The sequence below is a fragment of the Sus scrofa genome, chromosome 1, assembly GCF_054392235.1.
Source record: "Sus scrofa isolate SSC_HxYL_T2T_F1_AM1 chromosome 1, Sscrofa_HxYL_maternal_Yorkshire_Landrace_v2.0, whole genome shotgun sequence".
NCBI classification, from domain to species: Eukaryota; Metazoa; Chordata; class Mammalia; order Artiodactyla; family Suidae; genus Sus; species Sus scrofa.
Window position 1 is genome coordinate 141,994,254 of NC_139383.1, and position 14,693 is coordinate 142,008,946.

At 43.4% G+C, this 14,693-nt stretch overlaps 1 protein-coding gene across 1 annotated transcript in view; it reads left to right on the forward strand.

The window, feature by feature from the left end:
- Positions 1-14,693, forward strand: part of RASGRP1 (RAS guanyl releasing protein 1) — a 977,163-nt gene that overhangs the window by 878,254 nt on the left and 84,216 nt on the right. The gene's annotated exons all lie outside the window — the stretch shown is intronic.

Genomic DNA, 14,693 nt, shown 5'->3' on the forward strand with positions numbered 1-14,693 from the left:
GAGCTGAGAGAGAGTGTTGCAGTATGCCCTGGAAACAAGAATCTATTTATTTATTTATTTTTGATGGTGCTCAGTGGCATGTGGAAGCTCCTGGGCCAGGGATGGAACCTGCTCCACAGTAGTGACAATGCCAAATCCTTAATCCGTTAAGCCCCAGGGAATTCCAAGAATCAACTTAGATAATGATTCTTCTTGCTTTTAAGAGACTCATGAGACTCACTATACACGCTGAGTAGGAAAGTCACATTCAGCGCTCCTGGTCCAGAATTCTTAGACTGTCTGGAGGTAATACAGATTGGTAAACACCACAAGTCTGAGTTGCTTAAACAACAAATATTTGTCCTATAATCCCCTGGGTACTAGAGGCCACAGGGAACATAGGACACTGCATGACCACTTGCTGTCTGACTCGGAGTAAATAATGCAAATCTCTTTGAACTTCAGCTTCCTTGTCTAGGAGAGGGGGCAAAGTACTTAAGGGTATCTGTTAGGATGCTTTGCAAAATGTATGTTACAGAAAAAACGTGACTCGTGTGTTTTAACAGCCATGGTCAGTCACATCTCACAGATCAAGAAGTGTGCAGGAATGCCAGGCACTGGGGCCTGCCTCTGCTTCGTGTGGCTCTGCCTGTCCCTCTGTGTGGACTTCCTTTATGTAAAAGTGCCAGCAAACATCCAGGCACCACAAAGTACAGAGTAGCTGGGAGGGATGTCTGTTCCTACATGGTTCTTTTTCATCAATGAGGAAACCTTCCCAATACCCCCTCCCCCATCCCCACTGGCTAGGCTTCCCCTGACCCTTCACTGCCTTGAATGGGGTCACGTGATATCTACAATCCAATCACTAGTGATGGATGCTGTAAGTGGTTTAAAGTATTCAGCACTTACTCCTAGGGTGAGTCCTAATCACCTTTCCCAAGACAGGGGCACAGAAAGACAAAGACCCGAATAATAGTGGGACTTTGTGGAAGAGGAAGAAGCAGTAGCTGGCTGGTGCAACAGACAACCAATGCTGTTTACTACACCATGCCACCAAATTCTTGCCATGAACAGATAAGATGGTGGATGGAAATGGCCCACTCAGTGTCTGGCACATGGGGATCATAAGAGCAGCTGATATTTTTGAGTACTTACAATGTGTCAGGCACTTCTATGAATTCTCTGATTTAATTAATGCCCCGTGAGGTGGGTACCATTATTATGCCCATTTTATAGATGAGGAGACTGGAGCACAGGCGAGTTAAGTAACTTGATCAAGGCTCTCCGACTTAAAGTCCTGCTCTCATGCATTCATTCTATAAGATTTACTGCCCAGAAATGGTAGTCAGATTAATTACCCTATCTCTGCCTTAATCTCAAGAAATGTATGAATTTTGTGTTCAATGGGATTTGCACACACAAAAAATTAGAGAACACTGCAGTATAGCAGCTAGTGACAGTCTCAGTTGTTTGAGAGATGAAAGAAGGAACCAATGTGCTGAGCATAGAGAAGACAGTAGGAGGTGATAGTGCCAGGAAGGCAACAGGGCATGGGCATCCGTGAAGGTGTGAGTGTAGGGAGGCAAAGGAGACCATTCCAGACTGGTGTAGTAGCTCAGAGTTTTCAGGAATAAAAAGCAACTCTTATGTGACTTGGGCAAAGGGCAGTGGCTTTGGAATGCACTCTTTGGAGGCATAGAGAAGCAGAGTAGGGCTCCAGCCCCAAGGTCACTATAGATTTGGGCTGGACAAAAGGTGGTGCTAGAGTTCAAACTCAAGTTAATGACACATCTGTCCTCATCTCTGTGGCCCCTCATCTCCCAGAGGGTTCCATCCCTTGGCCTGCATTTTGGTTGCCCAAGGCTTCTGAATGACCGGAGGGCTACCTTTAAACCTCATGTTCTCATGAAGAGTGCCCTAGGTAGCCTAGGCACAGAGGACATCAGAATGTCAAAAACTGGATGGAATTTTCCAAAAGAGTCTGACTTGAGGGAGAGAATTTCTCTCTTTATCTTACACCATTTCCAGCAGTACCAACTTTGATGCCAAGAAAGGACCCCCAGGGATGCGTTCTATGCAAGGTTTCAGGCCATGTTCTCCTAACCTGATTTTTTGAATCAAAATCACTGTGTCTATATCCTATTTAGAGTCTTGCCTCATGTCAGTTTCTTGTTCATCATCTTGTACCTTCTTTAGTCTTAAAATTACTTCCCAAATCCCACTGCAATCTGATATTTAGGCAACAGGTAACTTTCTAGGTTAATAAAATAGATCCAAGTTGGAAAAGGATGGTTTTTGGAGTGAGAAATTGAGTTCAAATGGCAGCATGGCACTCCCCGCTGGGTGCCTCCAGACTGAACTTGTGGGGCAAATATGTGAATATGTGCGTACAGCACAATGCCCCAACCCGACAGTGAGCCAAGTATAAGGAAGGTGTCTAGATCATTGTCCAACACATAATTGGTGTTTTAAATTTATTTATTTATTTATTTATTTATTTTTTAAGGGCCACACCTGCAGCATATGGAAGTTCCCAGCCTAGGGGTCAAATCAGAGCTAGAGCTGCCAGCCTACAGCATAGCCACAGCAATGCCAGATCCTTAACCCCCTTAACTCACTGCGAGGCCAGGGAATCAAACCCACATCCTCATAGACACTAGTTGGGTTTGTTACCTCTGAGCCACAACGGCAGCACCCATAATTAATGTTTTAAATGTTAGTCTTTGATGGTTGTACAACTATAAATATAGTAAAATTCAGTAAATTAAAAAGAAAAGGAAAGCATAGGCAGACATTCTTGACATTAAAAAAAAGTTAATCTTTTCCCCCTTCCCTGTCTTTTTCCCTTTATGGAGGGTAGGGAAGGAATGTTCAAAAGTAGTAAAAGTGAAAGAAACAATGTGTAGTTTTCAGGACGCCTGATTATGCCTTAAGTTGCTATGTGCCTTGAGGTGAGACCTTTACCTTCTCTGGGTCCATCACAATAGAGGAGTTGGATTCGATGTCCCCAAAATCACCTGTATATGTAAGATGATTTTTGATTATATACCACTGACATTCCCCAAGTTCAGAGTCACAGCAGTTCCCCTAATTCATCTGTCCCATCTAGGGTCCAGACTCACCTCCCTCAAGTGTGGCCCTATTTCTTCCCTTTCACCTTGGCCTGCAGGACCCTTTCTGCCTCACACCTGTTGTGAAATGGCTGCTGTCTAAGACAAACAGGTACCTACTGACTGCTTAGGGAGCGGGCATGGCGGCCCCAGCATTGCTGATCTCAGACCCGTCTAGACAGCCAGCAGTTCATTGATAGCAAAGCACCTGATAGCAAGGTGTCAGTGGAAAGGAATGTGAGGTCACCTCACCCTGTGGTTTGCAGACTCTGTGCCTCGGGGACCTGGAAGTTCCTTGGAGCCCCTGGCAGCTGAGGGGACAGGGAGGCAGCAACACATGGGCCCAGCCCCTTCCCACCAGAGTGGGTTCACTTCTGATTCATTCGCTTCTCAGTTCTCTGCAGACATTTCTGCTGGAAGAGTCTACTGGCAAAAAAAAGAAAAGGAAAAAAAAGCTTGTAAGTTACCAGTTTCATCTTACCCTTTCATTGTATACATAAAGAAACTATATTTTATATTTTAAAAAGCCTCGGAATGACTCCTCTACCCTTTAGATCTGGCAATTTCACTTTCAGGCAAGTTATCCTAAAAAAGTAATGGATTTCTGAAAGTTTCAAGAGTGTTCGTCCTACTATGGCTTAAAAAAGAAAAAAAAATTGGAAGCACCTGCAGGACAGGAGTAGCTGAACAAATATTGGTACATTTCCAAACACAGAATACTGGAAGGGAAGGAAATTATTTATATGGAAAACATGTTCATAATATTGAATAGCCATATTTTGGAAAGTTTCAACTTCCTTATTATATATAAATTATTATATAAAACATTTCACTTATAAATATTATATCACATAATAATCTAATATATTTAATATAAAATATATAAATCTATAATCAATATACTGTATATTTTTATGTTATATAATGTGATAATTATTATTACTATATTATAATACATAACACACACACACACACATATACTATGGCCTTAAATTTACAAAGGAAAACTGGTATGGCCTTTTAAAGGGAACTTTGAGGGAGTTCCCTGGTGGCTTAGTGGGTTAGGGATCTGGCATTGTCATTACTGTGGCTTGGATCACTGTTGTGGCATGGGTTCAATCCCTGGCCTGGGGACTTCTGCATGTCATGGGGGCAGCCAAAAATTTTAAAAGACTAAGGAAATAAAGGGAATTTTGAGTGTTTGAGACTCTATAGGGATTCCAGACCTTGGAGCCAGTGAGTGAGGAAGCTATTGTCGTGCAAGAACCCTGATATCATTTTGGTATCTGTCTACCTGGAAAGAGAAAGGGCTTTGGAAGCCTCTGTCCCTATCCCTCTTCCTCCTGAGCTGTGGTGAGGAAGTCTTTGCCCTGTGCAAGTGTCGACCTCACTGCTCCAGGGTTGACAGACAGAACCACCAGATGGATGGGCAGGTTGGGTTAAGCTGGAAATGACTTTGCAACTATGAAATGCTAAATAATATCTAGAAGCAGAAAAATCCAAATTATGTGACAGGGAGTCATCCCCATGGACAAAGAACACTTGACACACCCAAAAATATTTGTTTTGGAAGGACGTCTATTTATCCTTAGAGCACCACAGTCAGTATAGGATGAAGGGAAAGTAGATGTATATCACATCTGTCAATTTAAACTTGACCCCAGAGGAACTAGGCATTTTGTCAACTAGCACCAAAGACTGAGTTAGCAAGATTCTAGTAACTAGAATAAAAGCTCCTGGAGAGGCTTTGCCGTTAACAGACCCAACTAGGATCCATCCATGAGGATGCAGGATCAATCTCTGACCTCACTCAATGGCTTAAGGATCTTATGTGGCCGTGAGCAGTGGTGTAGTTCTCAGACTCGGCTTAGATCCCGTATTGCTGTGGCTGTAGTGCAGGCCAGCAGCTATAGTTCCAATTCAACCCCTAGCCTGGGAACTTCCATATGCCATGAGTGAGCCCTAAAAAGAAAAAAAACAAAAATAACTCAGCAAAGGGGAAGCATGTACAAATCAAATTGTATAATATGAATCAATTACCAAACTAACCAGACTCTTCAGATATAATAACCTGCTAGAAATTAAGAAATAGAAATGAGATGAAGAAAGGCAAAGACAAAAGTTTACCACCTGTGACAGTTTTTTCCAGAAAGGCCCAGTGCTGTTTTGGTCAGGAGGCCAAGGTAGATGTGGAAGACATGATGCAATTCTCAACTAGTTATTGATTCACCCTGTGGCCCAAACCAAGTCATATACCTCTACGCCACGGGACGGACTCTTGTGACTAATGAATGAAGAACAGGGATGGAACGTTCTCTGTGAATGAAGAGGGACCATCTGTCTACTGGAATCCCAGGAATAACTCAGGAAGTTTTGGGATTCTCATTGCTCCACTCTGAAAGTTCCTGTTTTAGCCAAGCTCCAGTCCTGATGGCTTGGTCTAGCATGTTTCTGGAGGACTCTCACGACCTTAACTCTCCCCCAGGAAACCAGTCCATCCTTAAATGCCCATAGATAGAGTTCTTGCAGATCTCAGAGTACTGGGTCCTCCCAGCCACACCCAGAACAGGATTCACTTCCTAAGATCAGCACTGCAATTGATAAGACCTTCCTGGTTTTTCCAGATCAGCTCTGGCTGAGATCTGAGTTAAAACTTAAGAAACAACTCCACCTCAGCAGATTTTCCAAAAAATGGGGGGGGGGGAAGGACATAGGAAAGAAAAACCCTGGCAAACCATTTCTCTGAGTTTTAGTCTCTACTGGGACAATGGTATTTTATGTTTGTTTCATACCTGTAACTACAGCCATGCCCCTCATGAAATACAAGATGAGAATAAGTGCAGATAAGGCAGGAAAGTGTTATCTGTTTCTTCCTCTTCCATATGAACTTTATACCCAGCAATGAGCACTTTTTGTCCATAAAGGGTGGCAAACCTGCCAATCAAGCACTTTTGGATTCCCCACAGCACAGTGTCGTGTGCTTTCTCCCCACAAAATGAGCAACCTTGGCTCAGTGAGGCGTGAAATCCTAAATACCAGGGACTGAAAGGACTTTTGTTTTAGAGAGTGTTGTGAAACCTTAATTTCCTTGAGCTTTGGTCCTATTCATGTCACTCAACAATGACTTACTATTTGGAAGGAGCTAGGTCTGCCAAAAATATTGGGTCTCGAGAGTCTGAATCAAAAGCCATCCCTGATGCTCAGAAGCATATCCTAGGTTTGGGATAGCCACTAGCTTAGTGAAGTATATGGTGTGACACACATTAAGACTGTTGTCAGTCTCAGGCAACTCAACTCCCTGCCTCCGCATGAGGAGGGCAAAATTACAAGACTGTTCAGAGGGAAAAAAATCTTTGCCCAGAGGATGGAGTAGGGTGGGACATAGTTAAGTTTTCAGAAATCTGGAGCTATCATGCTTCTTTGTGACGGAAGCTAGAAAGCGCTTACTACATCTCCATGTATTTCCTTACCTCTAGTCCCCTGTTTTATAAGCATTGTGGAGAGTTGGCTAATTGACCCTTCCTCTGTGTATTCCAGTGTTTGTAAGGACAGAGTTTGGCATGCAGACATCATGTTAAATAGAAGATAAAGTTACAGAGTGATCCTCAAATGTCCTGGAAGAGTAAAAGAAAAGGAGAGACACTGAAAGAAATGGCAAGACAAGGAAGTTGATGTGTCACATGGGAATCTTCCAGGCTGGAAACCAGGAAGAGAAGTAGTGCCACTAAGTCAGGGGCTTCCCAGCATATGATTTGCTGTGTTGAGAGCAAGGCAAGTGAGGGACCCTTTTCCTTCTGTATCAGAGCTATAAACAGGCCAGGTAGGACAACAGGGTCAAGGGATTCTGAGGACACTAGATTTCTGGGATGTTCCAGTAAAAAATGGTCCAGACAAATTGAGAGATGAGAGCAAACAAAAACAAAAAACACAAACACCAGAAAAGTCCACATATGTCTTAATTCTTAATTTGACTGGGTTAGACCAAAAGACTGAATATATATTGGCACCTCAGAAAAATATTCACACCTGTTGAGAGTAGGTTTTAAGATTGGAGTCCAGTTCCATTAGTGACTTACTCATGAGAAATTTTTTTGAAGTATAATGATGAGCTAAAACTCTCTGCACACAAACTATTAAGCAAATAAATCAAAGCTCTTGGTTGTAGTAACAAAGCCATGAGAAAGAATGCTTGAATCACTTGATCTAACAATTCTCTATTTTTTAAACCCACTAAAAGACCCTAAAAAAAGGAATTATGGAGAAGAAATTGTAGCAGGAACTGCATCTTTAGCCCAGTCTGCTGAGGAAACATTCACAGGGGTAGACACACACACACACACACACACACACACACACACACACACACACACACACGAGAGGTATGGCACCTGTCATGTGAGACTCAATTAATAAAATAACAAGGCCCCAACCAATGTATTGATAGCATATTGACAACAGTTACACTTTTTTTCAAATAAATGAAAGTGAAAATTTGGGCCTGAAGAATTATTAAGTTAGCAGCTCTCCCTCCGCCAACCAATGGCCAAGTCTTTTCAGAGGCAGCTCTAGCTTGAGCCAAGCCAAAGAGCAGTGTAATTAGATGAAGATTCTGACCTATATGATGCTCAGGTTTGAGCTTGTAGCTGATAAGACAGCCAAAAGCTTAGCACTTCACTGAGACCACCGACAATATGGTTCGTGCTGGTTTCTTATCCTATTTACCTCACCCAGAATCTTATAATAGTTCATAGCCAACAAGCTCAGATGTTTTGGGTACAGCATCTAATATATTATGAGTGGGTGGTGTAGCAAAACGGTGATAAGCTTGGGCTGCAGAATCACACTGAACTGACACCCAGCCTCACGTTTCACCAGCTATATGTCTTTGGATGAGTCACTTAACCTTTTTAGCCTTAAATTCCCCATCTGTAAAGTGAGGACAACTAGGTAAATCATCATCAAGTTTTTTTGTGAGGATGATGTGAAATGAAGGGTACTTATTTCTTGGCACAATTTTTGACATGTGGGAAGTGCTTAATGTGTTGGCTCATGTAATCATTATGAGAAGTAAAATAAGGAGTAAGGAGAAAATACAGAAAAAAAGGTAAAAAGCATTTGATTGTAGAATCCAGCTCAGCAAAGCTTAACATGTAAGTTGGCCCTTTTCTGTTTAGCTATTTGTTTCTGCTGCCTACCAACTGTGCTCAACAGTCTAGCCTGCTTTCTGCAATAGCCCGGGGCTTGCCCTGTCCTTGCTAGCTGGGCCTCTGGGTACTGTAGTTCCCAGTTAAAGCCTGACCCAGAAGCAGTAGGCACCTACCTATTCCCTGCCACAGAACCAGTACTTCTTATTCCCTACACCAACAGCAAGTTAGTAGGTGAGTACTCTTTTTGGCTCCTCTGAGTGGGGCCCTCTGGCCTTGAATGACCCTCCAGAGCCCCTAGTTTTATCTCTCCTCCCCAGGCAAGGCTCCACTTTTCATGCCATTTCTCACCTCACTGCCCTTCGGGTCACCTTTCATATTCCTCCCTCCTGCATGTTCAAAAGGGACAGAGGGAAACTCACCTTTCCCCTTATTTTACACCAACATTTCTCTATAGCCAAAAGCCACTACCCTCTCAAGGCCAGGAAAGAGCACTTTGTCTTTCACGAAGGAGACTCATCCAGGAGGTGTGGCCCAAGAGTCCCTGGCTTCAGAGGAGCCCCTCGAAAATGATTTCCTTTCTTATAAAATCCAAGGGGAAAAGGGAAGGCAATAAGAATGCATGCCTAATAATGACTCCAGTCTGGATTCTATCCATCTTTATGCCAACACAACCATAAAATAGATTTTAAAATGTATTTTTATGGGGGAAGGGACCCTCAAATATCACACTGTGGCTCCACCCCTCCTGCCAAGGTTAGCGGGATTCTAAGGAGGCAGTGCCTGAGGCCAACCCACCCACCTGCCACCCCACCTCCTGTTCGACCCATTTTCTTCCTCTGGCTGTTACAGGATAAAAGTCACAGTGACTTAGATTCTGACGAGGATTTTTAAAACATCTGCCAACATGAATTATATAGAACTTGTCTATTTCTGTCCTAAGTCTAACCCAGAATTCTTCACACCCCCACCCAAATCACTGATGTCAAAGCAATAATACCACATTGGGATCCCACCTGAATGAGCCAAACTAAGATCCAGCATGAGGTAAACCTTGGGAAGCAAAGCCTCAGTCCTGGGGCACTTGAAAATCACACATAAACGGGTGCTGCATGGCTTTATCACAACACATGGCAATGCTGCTCACTGATTCCTGTAAAATCAATTAAGCTGAAATACTTGGTGGACATTTTCAGCTGATGGTTAGGTCTCCACCCATTCTTACGAAGCCATCATGCAAAGTCCTCCAGCTACAAGCTTCATGCAGAGTTGAATTCCCTCAGCTTGATGCAAGTGCAGAAACAGAACAAAACAAAAAAGACTTTTATTGGAAATTTTGGCTATCATTCCATGGATGTCAAGAAGTTACTTCAACCAAAATATTTGAGTCAGTCACCAGGTAGACATGGAGACAGATCAAGCATGATCCATGCTGGCAGCAAATTTAAGCTTTCAGGTTTTTTAACCAATGCTTTTCTTATTTTCACGATGCTTTCTTGGGTGTGACTTTATTTGTGAAACACAAACTCTGTGCCCAGGGAACACAGCTACCTACAGGGTTAAGACACACCCTTCTTAGTTGGCTAAGATAAGAGCCTGACTTCCCCCCTCCAAATCCAGAGGACAGACTGTTTCATACCAATTTATATTTTCCTAAGCCTACTATCTGCTCATGAGAGTTTCACTCTCTAGTCCCATGGGAAAGAATCAGACTGAATAAAAAGGCACTTAACCCATGTGGGGTGGAAAACTGGGCTTTTGGCACAGGGGAGTGGGATGGGGTGTTAGAACCCTGTTGTCCAATCAGGAGGTAAAATGCTTGAAGATTGTAGAGAAATGGCCTACTTGAGTATTTCTTAAATATGAGCATTTATGGTCCCTTTTAAAGGGAAATTTTTTTTTCTTCCTGACACTTAAGGAAATGTCTATTGACATTCCCCATGTGCAAAGCAGCCGCCAATATTAAATTTATAATGATTTTCTTCATTGATCACATACAAGTGTCTTTATTTAATACTCAGGAGTTTTCCTTTCAATACTGTGCTTATCACAGTACTTTTTTGAATGCTTATTAAACAGTTTTTGTACTCAGAAAACCACATCCTTTGCCTGGTCTAGGCCATTTGTATCTTTCTATTAACTGGGTTTTTTTCAAGCTTTTACCCATGTTTCTTTGTAGGTGTTAAATTATTAAGTGGTATTCATGCTAGAATGGTGCTGGGTGCACATTAGTGGTTTTTTAAATAGTGGTTGGATTACTAAGCTAGTTTTAGCTTTTAAATTGTTGCTCTTCTGATTGCAATGCCAGCCCTTTGAAAAGAAGCCCGGTATTGAATGGTAATTAAGTCAGCCCTCTTCCAGCAGCACTCAACCCAAGCACCCAGAGTAATATTCAAAACTGTCTGAAAACCAGAGTAAGTTCCTGTGTCTTACCAGAGTAAGGCCAGGCAGACCCAGAAGTTAGACATTATGAAGGCCGTTTCCACAGAGAACCTCCTTCCCTTACTTCCCGTGAGTCACTTTGGAATTCAGCAGTAGGACCCTGGAAAGCGGAAGTCAGGTCCCCTCCCTCCTGGGTTCAGAGTCTTCCAGGGACCCCAGCCCACTAAGTAAAACCCATGAGGCAAACCCTGTTTGTTTGTTAATATCCTAAAACAATTCCAAAATCAAATCAAAAATAAGGGCTCCACAGAGTTCCTGTTGTGGCTCAGCGGGTTAAGAACCTGACGAGTATCCAGGAGGATATGGGTTTGATTCCTGGCCTCACTCAATGGGTTAAGTATCTGGTGATGTTGGCATAGGTCACAGATGTGTTTTGGATCCAGCATTGCTTGGCTATGGGGTAGGCTGGCAGCTGCCCCTCCAATTCAACCCCTAGCCTGGGAATTTCTATATGCCACAGGTGCAGCCCTAAGGAAAAAAAGAGGGACTCCGTGCCATGAAGAAATTGACTTGGGGAAGGGGGCCTCTGAGAAGAACTTCGACAGAGACAAGCAGCATCCTTCAGCTGAGAACAAGAATGGATATGCATAGTTAGAGCCTATATATGGAATGAGCTATCTTAAAATATCATTTATATGACATTCATCAAATTCCCTTTGGAGAATGTTGGGGGTACCTCAGGGAAATAGCATGCTCTCCGGAACAGCTGGCTCACGGATGGAGAGACTCCTAGAAAAGCCCATGCTGTATCCACAGGAAGATGCCAAGGACAGAGGAACACACAGCAATTTAAACACAGGCCCCCCCATCCTCCAACCCGGAGCAAAAGGAGCTACTTCTCTAGCTCAGTCCAAGGAGAGCAGCCACAGGGATATTGGTGTTCAGTGTGGGATGGCCCGTCACAATAATAACATAATGAGGCCAGTTCTCCCTGTCTTAGAAACAGGAGCAGCACTCAGCAGGAGAGGAAAGGGGTGGTGCCATGCTCCCCCTTTCCTTTGCCACCTCTCTTTACTCTCCAGAGGAGCTGAGTATCCCTCAGTGTGGCAGCTTAGTCCTCAATGTGGGTGCCTCAACCGGGATAGCTCATGGGGTTTCTACCAGGGCAGGAGTGACCTGACTCTGCAGTGGCACCTTCTGCAAATCAGGGTGTAACATCATAGCATATTTGGACCTGGTTGCTGCCTGCTTATTAGACATGTGAGCTCACGTGAACAAGACTCTTGTCTTTCTTGTTCTATCAGATTCTGAATGCCAAAGACAGCATCTGACGCTAAGCGGGCACCCAGTGAATGTATCAAAACTGGATGAAAAAAAAAAGACCACGGAGTGGAAGCTATGGTAGCCAGTAGGTTCTCCAAGCATGACCAGTCATCAGGCAAATCCTACAGGGTGAGCTTGCATCCCTCTGTACCTGGGAGGCAGCCCTGCATGTGTGCCCCTGGGGGCAACTTGCCAGTCCTTTGGTGTAACTGTGCCACTGTGCACAGGTGAAAAGAGACGGCAGGTGAAAGGAAGTACAAGAGCAAAAGCACTGAGGCTTGCACAGGGCCTGACAATTACCAGGAGTGACGGAGTTACAACCTAAGAGGTCAGGTGCCTGGAATGGCATGTTTGGAGGCCAAGCTGAACAGGTAAGTTTAGTTGTGAAGGTGAGCAGTATTAAGAAGTTTATAATTTATCCTCTAGGTAACTGGGGATTCCTTGGCAGTTGGGGAGCACAGAAATGACGTGATCCGGTAACTGAAAACAACATGAAAGAAGGATCAGAGAAGAGGAGGTTCTCTAGTTAGTGAGGCCATTTATGAGGTTGTGCCACTTGTTCAGGTGCAGAGATAATTCGGGCCAAGACCAATAGGTGGCCGTGAAGATGGAGAGGAAACCCCGGCAGATGGTTAGAGGAGGCGACCAGTTGGAAGTGCGATTTTGGATGTTCAAGGTTGGATATTCAACAGGAGCGTCATTGGGGTCCTGCTGAAGTCATGGATGAAGTTATAAATACCTAATTTGAATAGCGGATCATATAGAAAATGTGATGAAAGCAGGTGTTTTTAATTGCAAAGACTTCACAGATACTTGCTAAAAAGCCAAATAAAAGGTCCCGTGATATCAGTTAAGAGCCTCTGGTTGAAAGAAGAATAACAGAAAAAGGGTCCCAAGGAATGACCTTACCTAAAGGGGGAGCAGAAGGAAACAATGGTCCCTGACCTTTCTCAGCTGCTACAGAGATGCTGACAACTCCCCATCAAAGGGTTTGGAGAAGCAGAAGAGAGACAAGAGAACAGAAGAAAGTAAGAACTCTGTTCCTGAGGTCAAGGTATCTCAGACACTACCAGAGACTGACCACATGGCAGGAGATGGAGCAAACGTCTAATTTTTTTGATGATTTGAAAAGACAAATTGCTCAAGTAGAAACAACCAGAAAGCCTTTTCAAAGAGTTCAGGTGGGCCCCAAAACAGGTTCAGGTGCAAGCAGAATGCAGTGCTCTCAGGAAGCCAGAAAGGAAGATGCTTCCTGGGCAGAAGTGGGGGAAAAAAAAACAAAAAAAAAACCCTCAACAAGCCTCACTTCTTGAATGAATAGCTTATAATTTCTATCCTTATTGTATAATGGACTGCAAGTGTATATGTGTGCAAGTGTATACCTACCTGCAACTGTATTTAGTATTGTGTGAATACAGCCAGTAACTTATCTCTGTATCTAAGTACATATTTACATATAATTACGCATTTATGTAAGGTATATGTTTATCCATTTGACATTATGTATATTCTGTGTGAGTCTGGAAGAGTGTCATAATTTAACATCACATGCTCTGTCTATGCGTGTGGCTGTGACTGAGGGCTTGCTTCCATTACCCAATGTTCATGAAGTTTCTCTGGAGAAATTTCTTTTTGGTCTGGGTATCAAGAAGAGTTGATTTCGAGCAATCTTTTTTTTTTTTTTTTTTTTTTTTTTTGTCTGCCTGTGATAGGAATTGAATTTTAGAAAAGGCCTCCCTTTTGATCATGACTGCTGGAAATCCAGGAGACAAAGTTTGGTCCCATTTATAGCAAGTGTATTGAATGCTATGGGTTGCAATAAACACATACACACACACTTTCATTTCTGCTCCATTTTATGTGCTTTAATTTTCACTTTTCATTTTATACACTTCTTTTTGTGAGTTACACACCTTTGTAAGCTATCTTGAATTCTTTTTTTTCAAGGATAAGTTGGCATATACATATGAGGGAATATATAAAAGGAACTTAATACTGTGGCTGGAGTTACTGCATGTTACAGTGATAATGGGTATGTTACTAGGACAGTTTGCAGTGGTTACAGGGAGTCAGATCTTGGTTCTCTCTGCTGTTTACTAGTTGCAGATGGGAAGCATATTATTCTCTGAACCTTAATATTTTTTCCATCTTTAAAAGAGTTACCTCTTGGTATTTAGGGGAAGTGGCTTAAATGAGGTTATGTACAGAAAGCATTTAACACAAGGCACTCAATCAACATTGGCTATGTTGTTATCACTATCTTTGGGGCAATTAGGAGTACGTTGCCATTCCTGGCCCGATAGGCTGTCAGAAAAGTCTCCCCACCCATCCTCAGCCCTGTCCTCTTCTCCCCACATCTCCCACATCCACAAAGGCCAGGCAGCTGTGTCTTGCCTGATAGGCATCACACCCAGAGCGAACCTCCACACTCGCTGCTCCCTCAGGGTACCGAGCACGGATCTCCAGTCTTGCAAATTGCTACCAAGAAGCCACCCAAAGGCACAGGCTAAGGCGGACCCACACCTGTGTATTCGTTCCTTATCCCACCCCCTCCTCTGAGCTCTGATATATACAAGAAAGGCCTGAGAGGGGACAAGGGGTCTTCGAGAGCCAGTACTGAAATGTGGGAAGGTGGGGTTACCCCAAGAACTGGCCGCGAAGTCGGTTTCCTCCAGCCCCCACCCCGTCTCCGGTCGCGGATTGAGGGTTGGGATCCAGGGCACCCGGGTCTCCCCGTCCCTCCAACTCCTCTTCG